At 46.9% G+C, this 18,577-nt stretch overlaps 1 pseudogene; it reads left to right on the forward strand.

The window, feature by feature from the left end:
- Nucleotides 1–12,594: 12,594 nt before the first annotated feature.
- Nucleotides 12,595–15,236, forward strand: LOC147991115 (uncharacterized; annotated as a pseudogene).
- Nucleotides 15,237–18,577: the final 3,341 nt, after the last annotated feature.

The raw sequence follows: 18,577 nt of genomic DNA on the forward strand, positions 1-18,577 counted from the left end.
CTCCCTATTGGCGCAGCCCTACCCCTCTCCCTCCTCGTCTCTCGTAGCACTTGGCGAAGCCCTGCTAGAGTCCCGTGCTCCTCCACCACCAGCACGCCGTCGTGCTGCTGCTAGATGGAGTCTTTCCAACCTCTCCTTCTCCCCTTGCTGGATCAAGGCATAGGAGACGTCACCGGGCTGTACGTGTGTTGAACACGGAGGTGTCGTCCGTTCGGCACTAGGATCATCGGTGATTTGGATCACGACGAGTACGACTCCATCAACCCGTTCACTTGAACGCTTCCGCTTAGCGATCTACAAGGGTATGTAGATGCACTCTCCTTCCCCTCGTTGCTAGATTACTCCATAGATTGATCTTGATGATGCGTAGAAAATTTTGAATTTCTGCTACGTTCCCCAACAGTGGCATCATGAGCTAGGTCTATGCGTAGTTACTATGCACGAGTAGAACACAAAGTAGTTGTGGGCGTCGATATTGTCAATTATCTTGCCGTTACTAGTCTTATCTTCATTCGGCGGCATCGTGGGATGAAGCGGCCCGGACCAACCTTACACGTACGCTTACGTGAGACCGGTTCCACCGACTGACATGCACTAGTTGCATAAGGTGGCTGGCGGGTGTCTGTCTCTCCCACTTTAGTCGGATCGGATTCGATGAACAGGGTCCTTATGAAGGGTAAATAGAAATTGGCAATTCACGTTGTGGTTTTGGCGTAGGTAAGAAACGTTCTTGCTAGCAACCTATATCAGCCACATAAAAACTTGCAACAACAATTAGAGGACGTCTAACTTGTTTTTGCAGCATATGCCTTGTGATGTGATATGGCCAAAAGGATGTGATGAATGATATATGTGATGTATGAGATTGATCATGTTCTTGTAATAGGAATCACGACTTGCATGTCGATGAGTATGACAACCGGCAGGAGCCATAGGAGTTGTCTTAATTTATTTATGACCTGCGTGTCAACATAAACGTCATGTAATTACGTTACTGTATTGCTAAAGCGTTAGCCATAGTAGTAGAAGTAATAGATGACGAGACAACTTCAAGAAGACACGATGATGGAGATCATGATGATGGAGATCATTGTGTCATGCCGGTGACAACGATGATCATGGAGCCCCGAAGATGGAGATCAAGAGGAGCAAAATGATATTGGCCATATCATGTCACTATTTGATTGCATGTGATGTTTATCATGTTTTACATCTTATTTGCTTAGAACGATGGTAGCTTAAATAAGATGATCCCTCACTAAAATTTCAAGAAAGGTGTTCCCCCTAACTGTGCACCGTTGCGAAGGTTCGTTGTTTCGAAGCACCACGTGATGATCGGGCGTGATAGATTCTAACGTTCGAATACAATGGGTGTTGACGAGCCTAGCATGTACAAACATGGCCTCGGGACACATGCGAAACACTTAGGTTGACTTGACGAGCCTAGCATGTACAGACATGGCCTCGGAACACAGAAGACCAAAAGGTCGAATATGAGTCGTATAGAAGATACGATCAACATGAAGATGTTCACCGATGATGACTAGTCCGTCTCACGTGATGATCGGACACGGCCTAGTTGACTCGGATCATGTAATCACTTAGATGACTAGAGGGATGTCTATCTGAGTGGGAGTTCATAAGATGAGCTTAATTATCCTGAACATAGTCAAAAGGTCTTCGCAAATTATGTCGTAGCTCGCGCTTCAGTTCTACTGTTTAGATATGTTCCTAGAGAAAATTTAGTTGAAAGTTGATAGTAGCAATTATGCGGACTAGGTCCGTAAACTGAGGATTGTCCTCATTGCTTCATAGAAGGCTTGTGTCCTTAATGCACCGCTCAGTGTGCTGAACCTCGAACGTCGTCTGTGGATGTTGCGAACATCTGACATACACATTTTGATAACTACGTGATAGTTCAGTTAAACGGTTTAGAGTTGAGGCACCGAAGACGTTTTGAAACGTCGCGAAACATATGAGATGTTTCGAGGGCTGAAATTGGGATTTCAGGCTCGTGCCCACGTCAAGAGGTATAAGACCTCCGACGATTTTCTTAGCCTGCAAACTAAGGGAGAAAAGCTCAATTGTTGAGCTTGTGCTCAGATTGTCTGAGTACAACAATCATTTGAATCGAGTGGGAGTTGATCTTCCAGATGAGATAGTGATGTTTCTCCGAAGTCATTACCACCAAGCTGCTAGAGCTTCATGATGAACTATAATATATCAGGGACATATATGATGATCCTTGAGATATTCGCGATGTTTGACACCACAAAAGTAGAAATCAAGAAGGAGCATCAATTGTTGATGGTTGGTGAAACCACTAGTTTCAAGAAGGGCAAGGGCAAAAAGGGATACTTCATGAAACGGCAAATCAGCTGCTGCTCTAGTGAAGAAACCCAAGGTTGAACCCAAACCCGAGACTAAGTGCTTCGGTAATAAGGGGAACAGACACTGGAGCAGAATTACCCTAGATACTTGGTAGATGAGAAGGCTGGCAAGGTCGATAGAAGTATATTGGATATACATTGTGTTAATGTGTACTTTACTAGTACTCCTAGTAGCACCATGGTATTAGATACCGGTTCGGTTGCTAAATGTTAGTAAACTCGAAATAAAAGGCTGCGGAGTAAACAGAGACTAGCTAAAGGTGAGCTGGCGATATGTGTTGGAAGTTTTTCCAAGCTTGATGTGATCAAGCATCGCACGCTCCCTCTACCATCGAGATTGGTGTTTGCGTTGAGCATAGACATGATTGGATTATGTCTATCGCAATACGGTTATTCATTTAAGGAGAATAATGGTTACTCTGTTTATTTGAATAATACCTTCAATGGTCTTGCACCTAAAATGAATGGTTTATTGAATCTCGATCGTAGTGATACACATGTTCATGCCAAAAGATATAAGATATTAATGATAGTACCACCTACTTGTGGCACTGCCACGTAAGTCATATCGGTATAAAACGCATGAAGAAGCTCCATGTTGATGGATCTTTGGGCTCACTCGTTTTGAAAAGTTTGAGACATGCGAACCATGTCTATTGGTGTATATTCATGAAGAAACTCCATGCAAATGGACCGTTTGGACTCACTTGATTTTGAATCACTTGAGACATGCAAATCATACCACATGGGCAAGATGACTGAAAGCCTCGTTTTCAGTAAAATGGAACTAGAAAGCAACTTGTTGGAAGTAATACATTTTGATGTGTGCAGTCCAATGAGTGCTGAGGCGTGTAGTGGATATCGTTATGTTCTTACTTCATAGATGATTTGAGTAGATGTTGAGTGTATTTACTTGATGAATCACGAGTCTGAATTATTGAAAGGTTCAAGTAATTTCAGGGTGAAGGTGAGAGATCGTCGTGACAAGAGGATAAAATATCTATGATATGATCATAGAGATGAATATCTGAATTACGAGTTTGGCACAGAATTAAGACATTGTGGAAATTGTTTCACAACTAATACAGCCTGAAACACCATAGTATGATGGTGTGTCCGAACATCATAACTGCACCCTATTGGATATGATGCATACCATGATGTCTCTTATCGAATTACCACGCTACTTTATGGGTTAGGCATTAGAGACAACCACATTCACTTTAAATAGGGCACCACGTAATTCCGATGAGATGACACCGTATGAACTATGGGGCTGCGACGCTTATGTGACAAAGTTTCAGGCTGATAAGCTCGAACCCAAAGCGGATAAATGCATCTTCATAGGACACCCAAAACAGTTGGGTATACCTCCTGTCTTAGATCCGAAAGCAATAAGGGATTGTTTCTAGAATCGGGTCCTTTCTCAAGGAAAAAGTTTCCCTCGAAAGAATTGAGTGGGAGGATGGTGGAGACTTGATGAGGTTATTGAACCGTGCAACGCCCTCGATGCGGCTATATCTCCCACGTGTCGAAGCACGACTTAGAGGCATAACCGCATTGAAAGCAATGTCGCAAGTGAGGTAATCTTCACACACCCCATGTAATACAATAAGGGAAAGAGATACATAGTTGGCTTACAATCGTCACTTCACACAATTACATGAATAAAACATTACATCATCCAGATACAATCAAGGTCCGACTACGGAACCAAAATAAAAGAAGAACCCCAAATGCGACAAGGTCCCCGGTCGACCCCAACTGGGCTCCACTACTGATCAACTAGAACGAAACAACACAAAGGACAAGATCTTCATCGAGCTCCTCCTGAGCTGGGTTGCGTCATCTGCACGGACTCATCGGCACCTGCAAGCTGGTTTTGGAAGTATTTGTGAGTCACGGGGACTCAGCAATCTCGCACCCTCGCGATCAAGACTATTTAAGCTTATGGGTAAGGTAAAAGGTATGAGGTGGAGCTGCAGCAAGCGACTAGCATATGTGGTGGCTAACATACGCAAATGAGAGCGAGAATAGAAGGCAAAGCACGGTCGATAAAAGTATGATCAAGAAGTGATCCTATAGCAACCTACGTCAAGCATAACTCCAACAACCGTGTTCACTTCCCGGACTCCGCCGGAAAGAGACCATCACGGTTACACACGTTGTTGATATATTTTAATTAAGGTCAACTTCAGGTTTTCTACAACCGGACGTTAACAAATTCCCATCTGCCCATAACCGCGGGCACGGCTTTCGAAAGTTCAAATCCCTGTAGGGGTGTCCCAACTTAGCCCATCACAAGCTCTCACAGTCAACGAAGGAATAGACCTCCTCCCGAGACATTCCGATCAGGCTCGGTATCCCGGTTCTACAAGACATTTCGACAGGGTAAAACTAAACCAGCAACACCGCCCGAATGTGCCGACAAATCCCGATAGGAGCTGCACATATCTCTTTCTCAGGGCACACCGGATCGTCCAAACTTCCGGTAGGCCAGCCCAGAGTTGCCCCTGGTGGCCACCGGTGGCTGACAAGTTGGACCAACACTCAGAGGAGCACTGGCCCGGGGGGGAGGGGTAAAATAATGATGACCCTCAGGAGCGCGACTCCCAAGGGAAAAGAAAAGGCTAGGTGGCAAATGGTAAAACCAATGTTGGGCATTGCTGGAAGAGCTTTACTTAAGGCGAACTGTCAAGGGGTTCCCATAATAGCCCAACCGCGTAAGGAACGCAAAATCCGGGAACATAACACCGATATGACGGAAACTAGGGCGGCAAGAGTGGAACAAAACACCAGGCATAAGGCCGAGCCTTCCACCCTTTACCAAGTATATAGATGCATTAATTAAATAAGATATATTGTGATATCTCAACAAGTAAACATGTTCCAACAAGGAACAACATCTCCATGTTCCAACAAGGAACAAACTTCAATCTTCACCTGCAACTAACAACGCTATAAGAGGGGCTGAGCAAAGCGGTAACATAGCCAATCAACGGTTTGCTAGGACATGGTGGGTTAGAGGTTTGACATGGCCATTTGGGAGGCTTTAAAGCAAGTGGTAAGCATTGTAGCATAGGCATAGCAAAAGAGCGAGCATCTAGCAAAGCAAAGATAGTAGTGATTTCGAGGGTATGATCATCTTGCCTGAAATCCCGCAAGGAAGAAGAACGAGTCCATGAAGAAGATAAACGGACGTAGACGAACGGGTCCTCACAAACACGACATTAACGAAACCAACCCGAAGAAGCAAACACCGGAAAAGAAGCACACAACATAGTAAACAACCAACACATGAACATGATATGATATGCGGGATGCGGTATGCGATGCATATGCATGATTGGACAAGGAATGAATGAACCTGGCCTCAACTTGGAAAACCAAGGGTGCCACTGGAAATATGAGATGAAATCGCTTGAAAACGATATAAAGATCACCGGAAACGGAGTTACGGTTTGGAAATGGCAAGCAATTCAAATATGACACCGGTCTGCGATTTACAGCAAGTAGCCATCTAAATGCAATGAGATGAACATGCTACAGCACCCAAACATGGCATCAAAATACATGGCAAGAATCCATTCAAGATACTTAACAAAAGATGAACACTAAGCTACGGCCAATTCATCCATTAACAGGTTCAAACAAGCATGGCAAAAATGCATATGGTAAACAGATCTCAGACTTAGTGAAAATAACACTTGTCTGGAATTTCAGATCAGGTAGCACACTTTGGAGCATGAAAACTATATGCTACAGGGCCTGAACATGGCAAGGTAAAGCATGACATGGAGCTACTCAAAGAGCTTAACAAAAGTCCCTTAGTGACCTTGAGCCAAAAGGGATCAGAAAATACATTTGCAAGCATGTGAACATGGCAAAAACATAATCAGATCACAGACTTGGTGAAAACTGGAGCATGCTGAAACAGATATCAAGTAGGCATGTTTACGAGCTCGATGCACTCACTACAAAGCAAGTCATGACAATCTAAGCATACACCCATAAAGAATACACATTATACAAGCTAGACATGGCAAGAACAATAACGTAGCATGCACGGATCAACTACAACATCCTCGGCAAAATCGCTAACAAGTAGACAATCTGCCCAGATTCACGAAGTAGCAAAAGTAGAGCTCGATTTACTCAAGCTAGAGTGCTCCATAATTGCAAACAAAGACATGGATGGATAGAGCACTACAAGATTAACAAAACATCCTTACTGATCATCCTCAAAAGAGGCACGGATCACTAGGAAACAACATGAACATATGGCATAATGAGATAAACAGGTCAAGGACTTAGTGGAAATGCTAAGTCCCTGAAATCAGCATTGCCAAGTGCCTCACTTTGCAAGCTCGTGCTAGTCACCACACACATCACAAAAATACATGGGTTGCACCTCTGGAAAGATGGCAAAACCCTTAACAAAACACATGTAGAGCTCATGGACATATCATGCACACAATAATCATGGCAAAAATGACAAATAGCTAAATGGAGCAGCAGATCTGAAAATTATCTCAAGTAGCATTCTTCTAACAGCATTTCAGGCATCAAAATGAACTCAAATGAAAATGATGCAATGGAATGAAATGATGTACTCTCTGAGACGAACATTTTGATATGCTATATGCATGAATCGGAGCTACGGATGCAAAGTTACGACACGATGAACATGCGCATATGAAACGTGGAAAACTCGGGGACTTAGTGAAAATCTAGACCTCCAGATCTAGGGTTCATCCGGCGCGGAAATCGAGGATCATCGGAATCCTCGCCGGAGACGAGGGAGAAGGCTGCCGAAGGGTGAGGGAGTCACCGGGGAGGTGCGGGGAGGCGTGGATCGGGCGGATCCGGCCGCGAGGACCTCGGATCCGGTCATGGCGCGGGCGGAGGGGGTCGGCATGGCCATGGCAGGTGCGGCGGCGCGCTCGCCGGCCGGAGTGGGCGGTGGCGTCCATGGGCGGCGAACCCAAGCCGGCAGCAGGCTCTCGCGGGGAGGCGCGGTGGTGGCGGCGATTGGCGGTGGAGCGCGGCATGCTGGGCGGCGCGAGCGGTCGGCTCGCCGGCGGGAGAAGCAGTCGCCGGCGGGGAATGGCGGAGCCGGCGACCGGTGACGAAGGCATGCGGCGGCGGGGCGACGGAGCAAGTGCGGCCGGGCGGCGTGGTGTCCGGGCCGCAGCGGGCGAGCGGCGGCGGCGCGCGGGCCTGCGCGGGCCCGCGATGGGCTCCGCGGGCCGCGGCGAAGTGGGCGCGAGCGAGGCTGACGTGGCGCAGCGGGATTGTAGGAGGGAGGCGGCTGTGACGACGTGGCAGCTCCGGATTGGTCCGGGTGAGGTGGCGGCGGCGGCGGACATTGTCCGGCGCGGTGGAGAAGTGTCCGGCGGCGATGAGGGAGTTGGATCTAGGGTTTGGACTGCGCGAAAAATCGGGGAGAGCCACATATTTATAGGTAGAGGGAGCTAGGAGAGTCCGAATGAGGTGCGGTTTTCGGCCACGCGATCGTGATCGAACGACCGAGATGATGGAGGAGGTTTAGGTGGGTTTTGGGCCACTTTGGAAGGGTGTTGGGCTGCAACACACACGAGGCCTTCTCGGTCCCTCGGTTAACCGTTGGAGTATCAAACGAAGTCCAAATGGTACGAAACTTGACAGGCGGTCTACGGTAGTAAACCAAGGCCGCTTGGCAAGTCTCGGTCCAATCCGGAAATGTTTAATCCCCACACATGAAAGAAAGGTAGAAATGACCACCGGAGGAGAACGGAGCGCCGAAATGCAAAACGGACAACGGGGAAAATGCTCGGATGCAAGAGACGAACACGTATGCAAATGAAATGCACGTGATGACATGATATGCAATGCATGACACGCAAGCAATGACAAGGCAACAACAGCGAATAACTGGACGACACCTGGCACATCGGTCTCGGGGCGTTACAACCGTCTCTTCAACTAGTGTGTGGCAGGGCACAGGGAGTTGTTCCTGTGGCACCTACACCAATTGAAGTGGAAATTTATGATAGTGATCATGAAACTTCAGATCAAGTCACTACCAAACCTCGTGGGATGACAAGGATGCGTACTACTTCAGAGTGGTACGTAATCCTGTCTTGGAAGTCATGTTGCTAGACAACAATGAACCTACGAGCTATGGAGAAGCGATGGTGGACCTGGATTCCAAAATGGCTCGAGGCCATATAATCCGAGAGAGGATCCATATATGAAAACAAAGTGTAGACTTTGGAAGAACTACTTGATGGTCGTAAGGCTGTTAGGTACATATGGATTTTAAAAGGAAGACGGACAATGATGGTAAGTATCACCATTAAGAAAGCTCGACTTGTCGTTAAGATGTTTTCTGACAAGTTCAAGAAGTTGACTACGATGAGACTTTCTCACTCGTAGCGATGCTAAGAGTCTGTCGGAATTATATTAGCGATTACTGCATTATTTATGAAATCTTGCAGATAGGATGTCAAAATATTGTTTCCTCGACGATTTTCTTGAGGAAAGGTTGTATGTGATACAACCGGAAGGTTTTGTCAATCCTGAAAGATGCTAATAAGTATGCAAAGCTCCAGCTATCCTTCTAAGGACTGGAGTAAGCATCTCGGAGTTGGAATGTATGCTTTGATGAGATGATCAAAGATTTTGGGTGTATACAAAGTTTATGAGAAACTTGTATTTCCAAAGAAGTGAGTGGGAGCACTATAGAATTTCTGATAAATATATGTTGTTGACATATTGTTGATCAGAAATGACGTAGAATTTCTGGAAAGCATATAGGGTTATTTGGAAAGTGTTTTTCAATGGAAAGCCTGGATTAAGCTACTTGAACATTGAGCATCAAGATCTATAAGGATAGATCAAAACGCTTAATGGTACTTTCAAATGAGCACATACCTTGACATGATCTTGAAGGTGTTCAAGATGGATTAGTCAAAGAAGGAATTCTTGCCTGAGTTGTAAGGTATGAAGTTAAGACTTAAAGCTCGACCACGGCAGAAGAAAGAGGAAGGACGAAGGTCGTCCCCTATGCTTTTGTCATAGGCTCTATACGGTATGCCATGCTGAGTACCGCACCTGATGTGTGCCTTGCCACATATCTGGCAAGAGGGTACAAAGGTAATATAGGAGTAGATCACCAGATAGCGGTCTAAATTATCCTTAGAGGAATAAGGATATGTTTCTCGGTTATGGAGGTGATAAAGAGTTCGACGTAAAGAGTTACGTCGATGCAAGCTTAACACCTATCTGGATAGCTCTGAGTAGAGATACCGGATACGTATAATGGAGCAACAATTTAGAATAGCTCCAAGTAGAACAATTATTTGAAATGGCTCCAAATGTAGCGTAGTAGTTGCATCTACAAGATGACATAGAAATTTGCGAAGTACATACGGATCTGAATGTTGCAGACCCATTGACTGAAACCTCTCTCACAAGCATAACATGATCAAACCCAGAACTCTTTGGGTGTTAGTCACATGGGGATGTGACCTTGAGTGTTAATCACATATCGATGTGAACTGGATTATTGACTCTAGTGCAAGTGGGAGACTGTTGGAAATATGCCCTAGAGGCAATAATAAATTGGTTATTATCCATGCTAGAATTGTATTGATAGGAAACTCAGATACATGTGTGGATACATAGACAACACCATGTCCCTAGTAAGCCTCTAGTTGACTAGCTCGTTGATCAATAGATGGTTATGGTTTCCTGACCATGGACATTGGATGTCGTTGATAACGGGATCACATCATTAGGAGAATGATGTGATGGACAAGACCCAATCCTAAGCCTAGCACAAAGATCATGTAGTTCGTATGCTGAAGCTTTTCTAATGTCAAGTATCATTTCCTTAGACCATGAGATTGTGCAACTCCCGGATACTGTAGGAGTGCTTTGGGTGTGCCAAACGTCACAACATAACTGGGTGGCTATAAAGGTACACTACAGGTATCTCCGAAAGTGTCTGTTGGGTTGGCACGAATCGAGACTGGGATTTGTCACTCCGTGTAAACGGAGAGGTATCTCTGGGCCCACTCGGTAGGACATCATCATAATGTGCACAATGTGGTCAAGGAGTTGATCACGGGATGATGTGTTACGGAACGAGTAAAGAGACTTGCCGGTAACGAGATTGAACAAGGTATCGGGATACCGACGATCGAATCTCGGGCAAGTATCGTACCGCTAGACAAAGGGAATTGTATACGGGATTGATTAAGTCCTTGACATCGTGGTTCATCCGATGAGATCATCGTGGAGCATGTGGGAGCCAACATGGGTATCCAGATCCCACTGTTGGTTATTGACCGGAGAGTTGTCTCGGCCATGTCTGCATGACTTCCGAACCCGTAGGGTCTACACACTTAAGGTTCGATGACGCTAGGGTTATAGGGAAAGTATGTACGTGGTTACCGAATGTTTTTCGGAGTCCCGGAAGAGATTCCGGACGTCACGAGGAGTTCCGGAATGGTCCGGAGGTAAAGATTTATATATGGGAAGTCCTTTTTTGGTTGCCAGAAAAGTTTTGGGTTTTATCGGTAATGTACCGGGACCACCGGGAGGGTCCCGGTGGTCCACCAAGTGGGCCACCAGCCCCGTAGGGCTGCATGGGCCAAGTGTGGGAGGGGACCAGCCCCAGGTGGGCTGGTGCGCCCCCCCACCAAGGCCCAAGGCGCCTCCAAAGGGGGAAGGGGGCAAACCCTAGGGCAGATGGGCCCTAAGGCCCACCCTAGGTGCGCCTCCCCCTCTCCCCCTTGTGGCCGCCACCCAGATGGGATCTGGGGGCTGCCGCCACCCCTAGGGAGGGAACCCTAGGTGGGGGCGCAGCCCCTCCCCTCCCCCTATATATACTTGAGGTTTGGGGCTCCCCAACACATGTGATTTGCTCTCCCTGTTGGCGCAGCCCTACCCCTCTCCCTCCTCGTCTCTCGTAGCGCTTGGCGAAGCCCTGCTGGAGTCCCGCGCTCCTCCACCACCACCACGCCGTCGTGCTGCTGCTGGATGGAGTCTTCCCAACCTCTCCTTCTCCCCTTGGTGGATCAAGGCGTAGGAGACGTCACCGGGCTGTACGTGTGTTGAACACGGAGGTGCCGTCGGTTCGGCACTAGGATCATCGGTGATTTGGATCACGACGAGTACGACTCCATCAACCCGTTTCACTTAAACGCTTCCGCTTAGCGATCTACAAGGGTATGTAGATGCACTCTCCTTCCCCTCGTTGCTAGATTACTCCATAGATTGATCTTGGTGATGTGTAGAAAATTTTGAATTTCTGCTATGTTCCCCAACACAATCATCACATAAGCATGGCATGATGCACAATCAAGTATGATGCATGTCCGGTTTAATGAAGCATGGCATGGCAAAGTGCACAAACAATCCTACAAATTCAGTGGAGCTCAATATACAACTCCGTTGCATATTGACGAAACACCACGTGACTTATTTAGTTCGATCTTGTTTATGTATCCAACAATGTTAAATGTTGTTAAACATGGCAAGAGGTGGACCATAAGTAAACTACACATTTTAGGCAAGTTTAAATGAGGCCGGAAATAACAAACAACAATTCCGGTAAATCCCCACATGCAATATTTGAATTTGGTATTGACCTTCCCTAAACATTATTTTAGAGTTATTAAACATGCAAGATGATGCCACCATGTTAAACTAGGCATTTTTCCACCCCATTTATATATAAAGTTTGTTACAAACCGAGTTACGGTTAAATAGTTATGAATTAAAGCATTTTAACAAGTTATTTGAGCAAAATTTAAACAAACAACATTTTAAGCATTTTAAACATGGATGAAAATGTCATATTATGAAACTAGATGAAAAACTAAGCATATTTCATATATAAATTGTTTTAATCCGATGCACGGTTGTTGAGTTTTAATATGCTTGGAGTATGAGGGTTTTTCTGTAAAACTGTAATTCGCTAGAATAAAAGGAAAATTGCCGCACTGAAAAAAAATACCAATGGGCCGAAGAATGACATGGGTGCTGGGAGGGGGGATTCCTCACATAATGGGCCTTGGCCCGGTCGGTGGACTGCAGCAGGCCGAATTGGAGCTCTGGGCCTCGCATAGGGTGCTGGTTGGATCGAACGAGGGAGGGGGCGCGGTCAACGCGAGCGGGAAGCAGAGACAGGTTCAGGGCACAGCGGTTGCCGGCGATGAGGACGGTGGCACTACGGGAAGCGGCTCCGGCGAGGTCAGGGACTGGCGGAGGCGGGCGGATCCAGGAGGTCTTGACGATGAGGAGCCGGTTCCCGGCAGTTGGAGCGCGGGACGGCGTGATGAACGGCAACGGGCGGCGGAGCTTGAACCTGTGTGGTCATGGCGACGAGCGAGAGGCTGTAGGTGCAAGGAAGGGGTGTGGAGCATCAGATCCGAAGCAGGGGAATGGGAGGAGGTCGGATTCGTCGCTGCTCGTCGAATCTTGCCGGAGATGGTGATGGAGTAAGGACGAGGCTGCTACGGTGTTGCTCCTCGAGGTGCTTCCATGGCTGTCCTCCTACACGGGAGAGAGAGAGAGAGTACTGAGAGAAGAAACGGCATAGGGGAAGAAGAAGGAAGAGCAGGGGCACACCGGATGACCTGCGAGGGGCGGCACTGCCGGGGCCAACGGCGAGGACGGAGGGGCGGAGCAGGGGCTTGCACGAGGGAGCGAGAGGTTCGCTGGGGTTCTCTGCTCGCGAAAAACTGGGAGCGAGGCTGCGGTGGCGACCGTGGTGGTGCTGGATCCAGTCACGGGAGGTCGCCGGGGTCTCGTTCCCTGCCGGATAGAAGCGGAGGCGAGCCGGGCGGACTTGGAGCCCCATGGCGCGAGGTGAGGTGCGCTGCTGCGCTGGCAACCGGTGGGGAGATGCTCGTGATCCCCTCGGGATCGAGCAGGGGAGGCGTCGGTGGATGGAGGGGGCTAGATTGGTGGAGTGCACTGGTTGGGTGAGAAGGGGATCTGGGAGGATCCCGAGGAAGATGCAATGGACTGGTGGCGGCGGAGGGATTTGGTGGATGGGACAATGTCCCTAGATTTTAAGGTTTGCCCTGTATATATATTAAGTGGGTATTTGGTTAGGGGTACTTGGTCCGTTCGATCGTAATCGGGCGGTCGAGAAAAAGAGGCTAGGGAGTCCAAATAAGAAAACGGTGATGTTTTATAGATGTTTGGGGATGATCCGGACACAATGATGGCGACAGTCCGGGTCGGGTTCGGGACAACTTTCGGACGTGCGCGAGGGCCGCGGGCTGACGAGAGAGGTTAGGTTGGGCCTGGTGGTTAGTGGTGGTGGGCTGTGCAGAAAACCTCAGGCGAGAGAAGAGAAGAGAGAGAGTCCCGGCAGCGGTTTCCGGAGACCGAAAACGTCCGACGAAAAGACCGACTACTATTGCCGCTATAGTTATCCGTTGGGGCGTCAAACGGACTCCGAATGCGATGAAACTTGACAGGCGGCCTACCTACATTATAATAAGACCGCACGCCAACTTTCAACCCATTCCGAGAACATTTTTCGGCCACTTATAAAAATACTATTTCGGACATGCCGCGGGCGCGTGCAAGTGTGTCTGGGCTCAGAACGAACAACGGAAGGAACTGTGAGACCAGGACAGACACAAGTTTGAAAACATGATGATGCAATGCATATGATGACATGATGAAATGCAACACACAAGCAAAAGACATGACAATGACGGCGAATAACTGGAAGACACTTGGCACATCGGTCTCGGGGCGTTACAAGGGACCAGAGATACCTCTTCGATACACGGAGTGACAAATCCTAATCTCGATATATGTCAACTCAACAAACACCATCGGAGACACCTGTAGCGCATATTTATAATCACCCAGTTACGTTCTGACGTTTGATAGCACACAAGGTGTTCCTCCGGTATTCGGGGGCTGCATAATCTCATAGTCTGAGAAACATGTATAAATGAGGAAGAAAGCAATAGCAATAAACTAAATGATCATAGTGCTAAGCTAACGGATGGGTCTTGTCCATCACATTATTCTCTAATGATGTGATCTCGTTCATCAAATGACAACACATGTCTATGGTTAGGAAACTTAACCATCTTTGATTAATGAGCTAGTCAAGTAAAGGCATACTAGAGACACTCTATTTGTCTATGTATTCACATATGTACTAAGTTTCCGGTTAATATAATTCTAGTATGAATAATAAACATTTATCATGATATAAGAAAATATAAATAATAACTTTATTATTGTCTTTAAGGCATATTTTCTTCCTGCCATTCGTCGACAGGAACAGGGAGAGGGTCACCTCCTATGCCGTGCATCCGGATGGACGCACCATCTTCATGACCGCCGTCGGGAGCCGATGCTGCACCTACTCCTTCGACACCAGACAGTGTGTGTGGATGTGGCATGGGGACTGGGCGTTGCCTTTCCAAGGCCAGGGCTGCTTCGACATCGAGCTGGACGCGTGGGTTGGCTTCACAAGGATGGCCATATTTGCTCCTGCCAAGTCGCGTCCTGCAGCAGGACATGTGCCAGGGAGCCGGACTGGAAGATGGTCAAGGAGAAGCTGTTCCTCAAGGACCGGCGAAGCACCGCCACCCTCACCTACATGGGTGACACCAAGTTTTGCCTTGTGGGGTGTGTGTTACGCGAGGGACTGGAGCTTCAGGATGCCGTTGGCGACTCTGCTGGGTTCATGCTCCATATCACCATGTTCGGCCTCAAGTATAGCCGTGAGGGCGAGCTGCAAACCACAATCCACCGCACAGCTAAATCCTATCGGGTCTCTAAGCATGGGATGTTCCTCCTGTAGCATTCTGGATGTAGTTAGGACCTACTCCCTGTAAACAAATACGTGATCTAAAATGTCCTATATTTGTTTACAGAGGGAGTTGTAGTTTGGCCTGGTTGTTTGGAATACATACTGTGTACGTCTGAGTACTCTGGATATAAATTATGAGCTGTGGTCATAGAAATTCTGCCTCTCTTGGCTATGATTTTGGGATCCAATGAACTATTATTTCTGTATGGCAGTATTGGAAAACACATAGATACCGTGTATTTCTAAAGATACAGAATGAAATTGTTGGTTTTCATTGTACACACAAAAAATGTTTCCAGTTGTAAGAACCAGAGAATGCAAAGGCTCCTCTCCAGCTTAATAGTTTGTTGGTTGGTTCCAGTACACCCGCGAAAAAAAGGGTTGGTTCCAGTACGAATAAGGCAACACTAAAACTTGGCAGCAGACTAGGTAGGTAGGTTGATGAAGCAAATGCCCAAACTCATAGTAAGGATCTTGATTTCTTGTTTGTTAGTTTATTGAAAAAGATTTTCGCATCGTTTTATATATAAAGCAACAACCACACATCACGGCCACCAATACCACAAGAAAGAAAAGAAAGGAAAAGAAAATCGACAGGATACAGAAGCTACGGAACAACAAACACCGGCCTCAGATCAATGCCATCGACACGACCGCAACAAGGGATAATTCACCACCGAAGGAAAGCCATGCTCCATCAACTCCGAAGGGCCAACCTTGTTGTTCCACCTTCCGCCCTGCCTCCGAAGAGGGCACCCCTACCCTCTTGTCCTGTATCGAAGGACGCCGACTCGTCAGGAGGCAGAACAGCTTGACCCCAGGCAAGGATGGACTGGACAACATGTTGCGGGGAGAGGACGATAGGCGATAGCCCTGGCCACCTCACCTCTCATAGGAACCCATACACCGCCACCCTCTCCGGCCAAGACCAAGAAGTCCACCGTCGTTGCCGAGCAGGAAAATTACTAAAGCACCGGCAGACCACCACCGCGCCAAGCCCCTAACTACCCTGGACTCCCAAGGTGGCGCATTCAAGAAGTAAATGACGCCGACGCGCCGTCGCTGCCCAATCAGGTGATTTTAATTAGGCTTTCTCCTAGGACCAGAGGGCGGGGAGAAGGCTCAGTGCTGCCCACCAGAGAGAGAACGATGTCGCGAGCATAGCCAACATTGTGACCGGCACCGCCGGTCAAGGGTTTCCCCCGCCCCAGAGCCCGCACCTCCATTGCTCCTCCAACCGGTCGAGCAGGACGCTCGGGGAGCCTGCAACCCGACCAGCAGAGGAGGACAGGCGCCGGTGAAGCTTCCATCTTCAAATCGGGTCCAAGCCCGCTGCCGACTCGTCGACCAGCACGGCCAAGTCCGCGCACTGTTGCATCGGCGCCACCCCACGTCAACGAGGAGGCGCCGTCTCCAATAGTGCTCGCCGCCACCCGCAGCACCCATAGTCCCTATGTGTCCAACTCGGCCGCGTCAGACCAATTCCTCACCCCGCCACTACGGAGTGCCACCGCCGCCTCCCAACGCACACGCCATCGGATCCGCTCATCCCTGCCGGACCCAACTCCCCCATGAGTGACAGCCCACGTCGCAGAGATCCTGACCTGGGGAGGGATGAAAGAGGCCACAACCTGCCACCAAGAACGCTCCCTAGGCCTTGTTGCGGTCCTCGCGCACTCGGATTTGAGCTTTTCTCGCCAGCGCCAGCGCAGAAATCAGCAGATCTATGACTGCCGCCGCCACTGGATTTGACGCATCCGACCGCCGGCAGACGTGCCTTGGATTGGCTGGGTACCGAACCGCACAGCCCTGGCAATGAGTCATCGCCGCATGCAGGTATGGGCTCCTCCTCTAACCGCTCGGATCTCACTCGTCCGCGGTTCGCCATCAAAGACATGCCTGGCCGTCTGTCGGGCTCAACGTTGGACGAGTAGCTCGTTGGCTCCCCGTTCCCGATCATATAGCGCGACGACTGCCCACACCGAGTTTAGACCACGCTGGAAAGCCCCGGATGGGTGTTCTTCAAGTGCAAAAAAGATGAGGTGAGCGCGTTTTGATTCAGTTGTTCATCAGATTTGGCGCAATTTGTAGCTCATTGTTTGCTCAAATTTGTGCGTAGGACGTATGCAAGTTATGGTATTGAGAAGGTGATTACATCGATCTATTGATGGCGAGAATTTTGATAGATGCCCGTGCACTCCTTGCTAGAGAGGAGACTAGATGCGACGCAATGTCAAATTTGTCAGAACCAAAGAAGAAAGAAGTGTGCAAACTCGAGAGGCCAATTGAGAGAATCGGCAACGAAGACATAAAGAAAATATTAATCCAACTAGCAGGAGCAGTTATGGAAGTTGGATATGCATTAAAATGTCTAATTGTGGTTATGTTTTCTTTAGTTTCATTCCCATTGCGAAGAATTGGTGAATTATGTACTCCAATGTATCAAAATATCGTTCAATGAAATAAAGAAGCAATGATTTCTTTTCGGTGGCCGAAAATGAAATGCAAATGATAAAAAATATATTTTACCTTGTTATTTAAGGTGTCGGCTAAGCCCGGCCAACACTTAGTGGCATAAAGTTGTATTTTTTTCAATCGCTCCGTTGAATCATCTTATATTATAGGTCTGTTGTTTCGGTATTTTTTTCTGGATTTTTGAAAACTTTTACACCGTCGAAAGTCCTTAAATAGTTCTGTTGCATGCTATGATAGAAAATCATCAACATAAAACATTGAAAAATGTTAAATGTGTATAGACAAAATGTTTCTCATGAATATGAAAAATATCGAAAAACTTAATGTGTATAAAAAATGTGATCATGTATTTAAAAAATATTAACCAAGCATTTGAAAAAAATGTTGCATAAGTATTTGAAAAATGTTAATCATGTATTTAAAAAATATTAAATGAGTATGAAAAATGTTAATCTTGTATTTAAAAAATATTAATCAAGCAACTGGGAAATATTTAAAATGTGCATAAAAAATGTTGACCATGTAGTAAAAGATGTTAAACTTGTATTTTTCAATGTGTATTAGAAAAATGTAATATATATGCAAAAAAATGTAGACTGTGTATGGAAAATATAGATATAAATAGTATAAGATATACAAAAAAGAAATCATGGATTTAGAAATATTAAATGTGTATATAAAAATATTTTGGTTGTGTAAGGAAAATGTTAATGTGTAATGAAAACCAAGAAAAAACGTAAAAAGAGAAGGAAACAAAGAAAGAAGAGAAACCAAAGAAAATCGAGAAAGAAACAAAAAAACTAAAGAAAAGAAACAAAGGAAAACAAAGAAATAAGAAAAATAAAACGGAAGAGACCAAGTGCAAAAGTAT

Source organism: Triticum urartu, chromosome 1A, assembly GCF_056163025.1.
Source record: "Triticum urartu cultivar PI428250 chromosome 1A, HENAU_Tu73, whole genome shotgun sequence".
Lineage (NCBI taxonomy): Eukaryota > Viridiplantae > Streptophyta > Magnoliopsida > Poales > Poaceae > Triticum > Triticum urartu.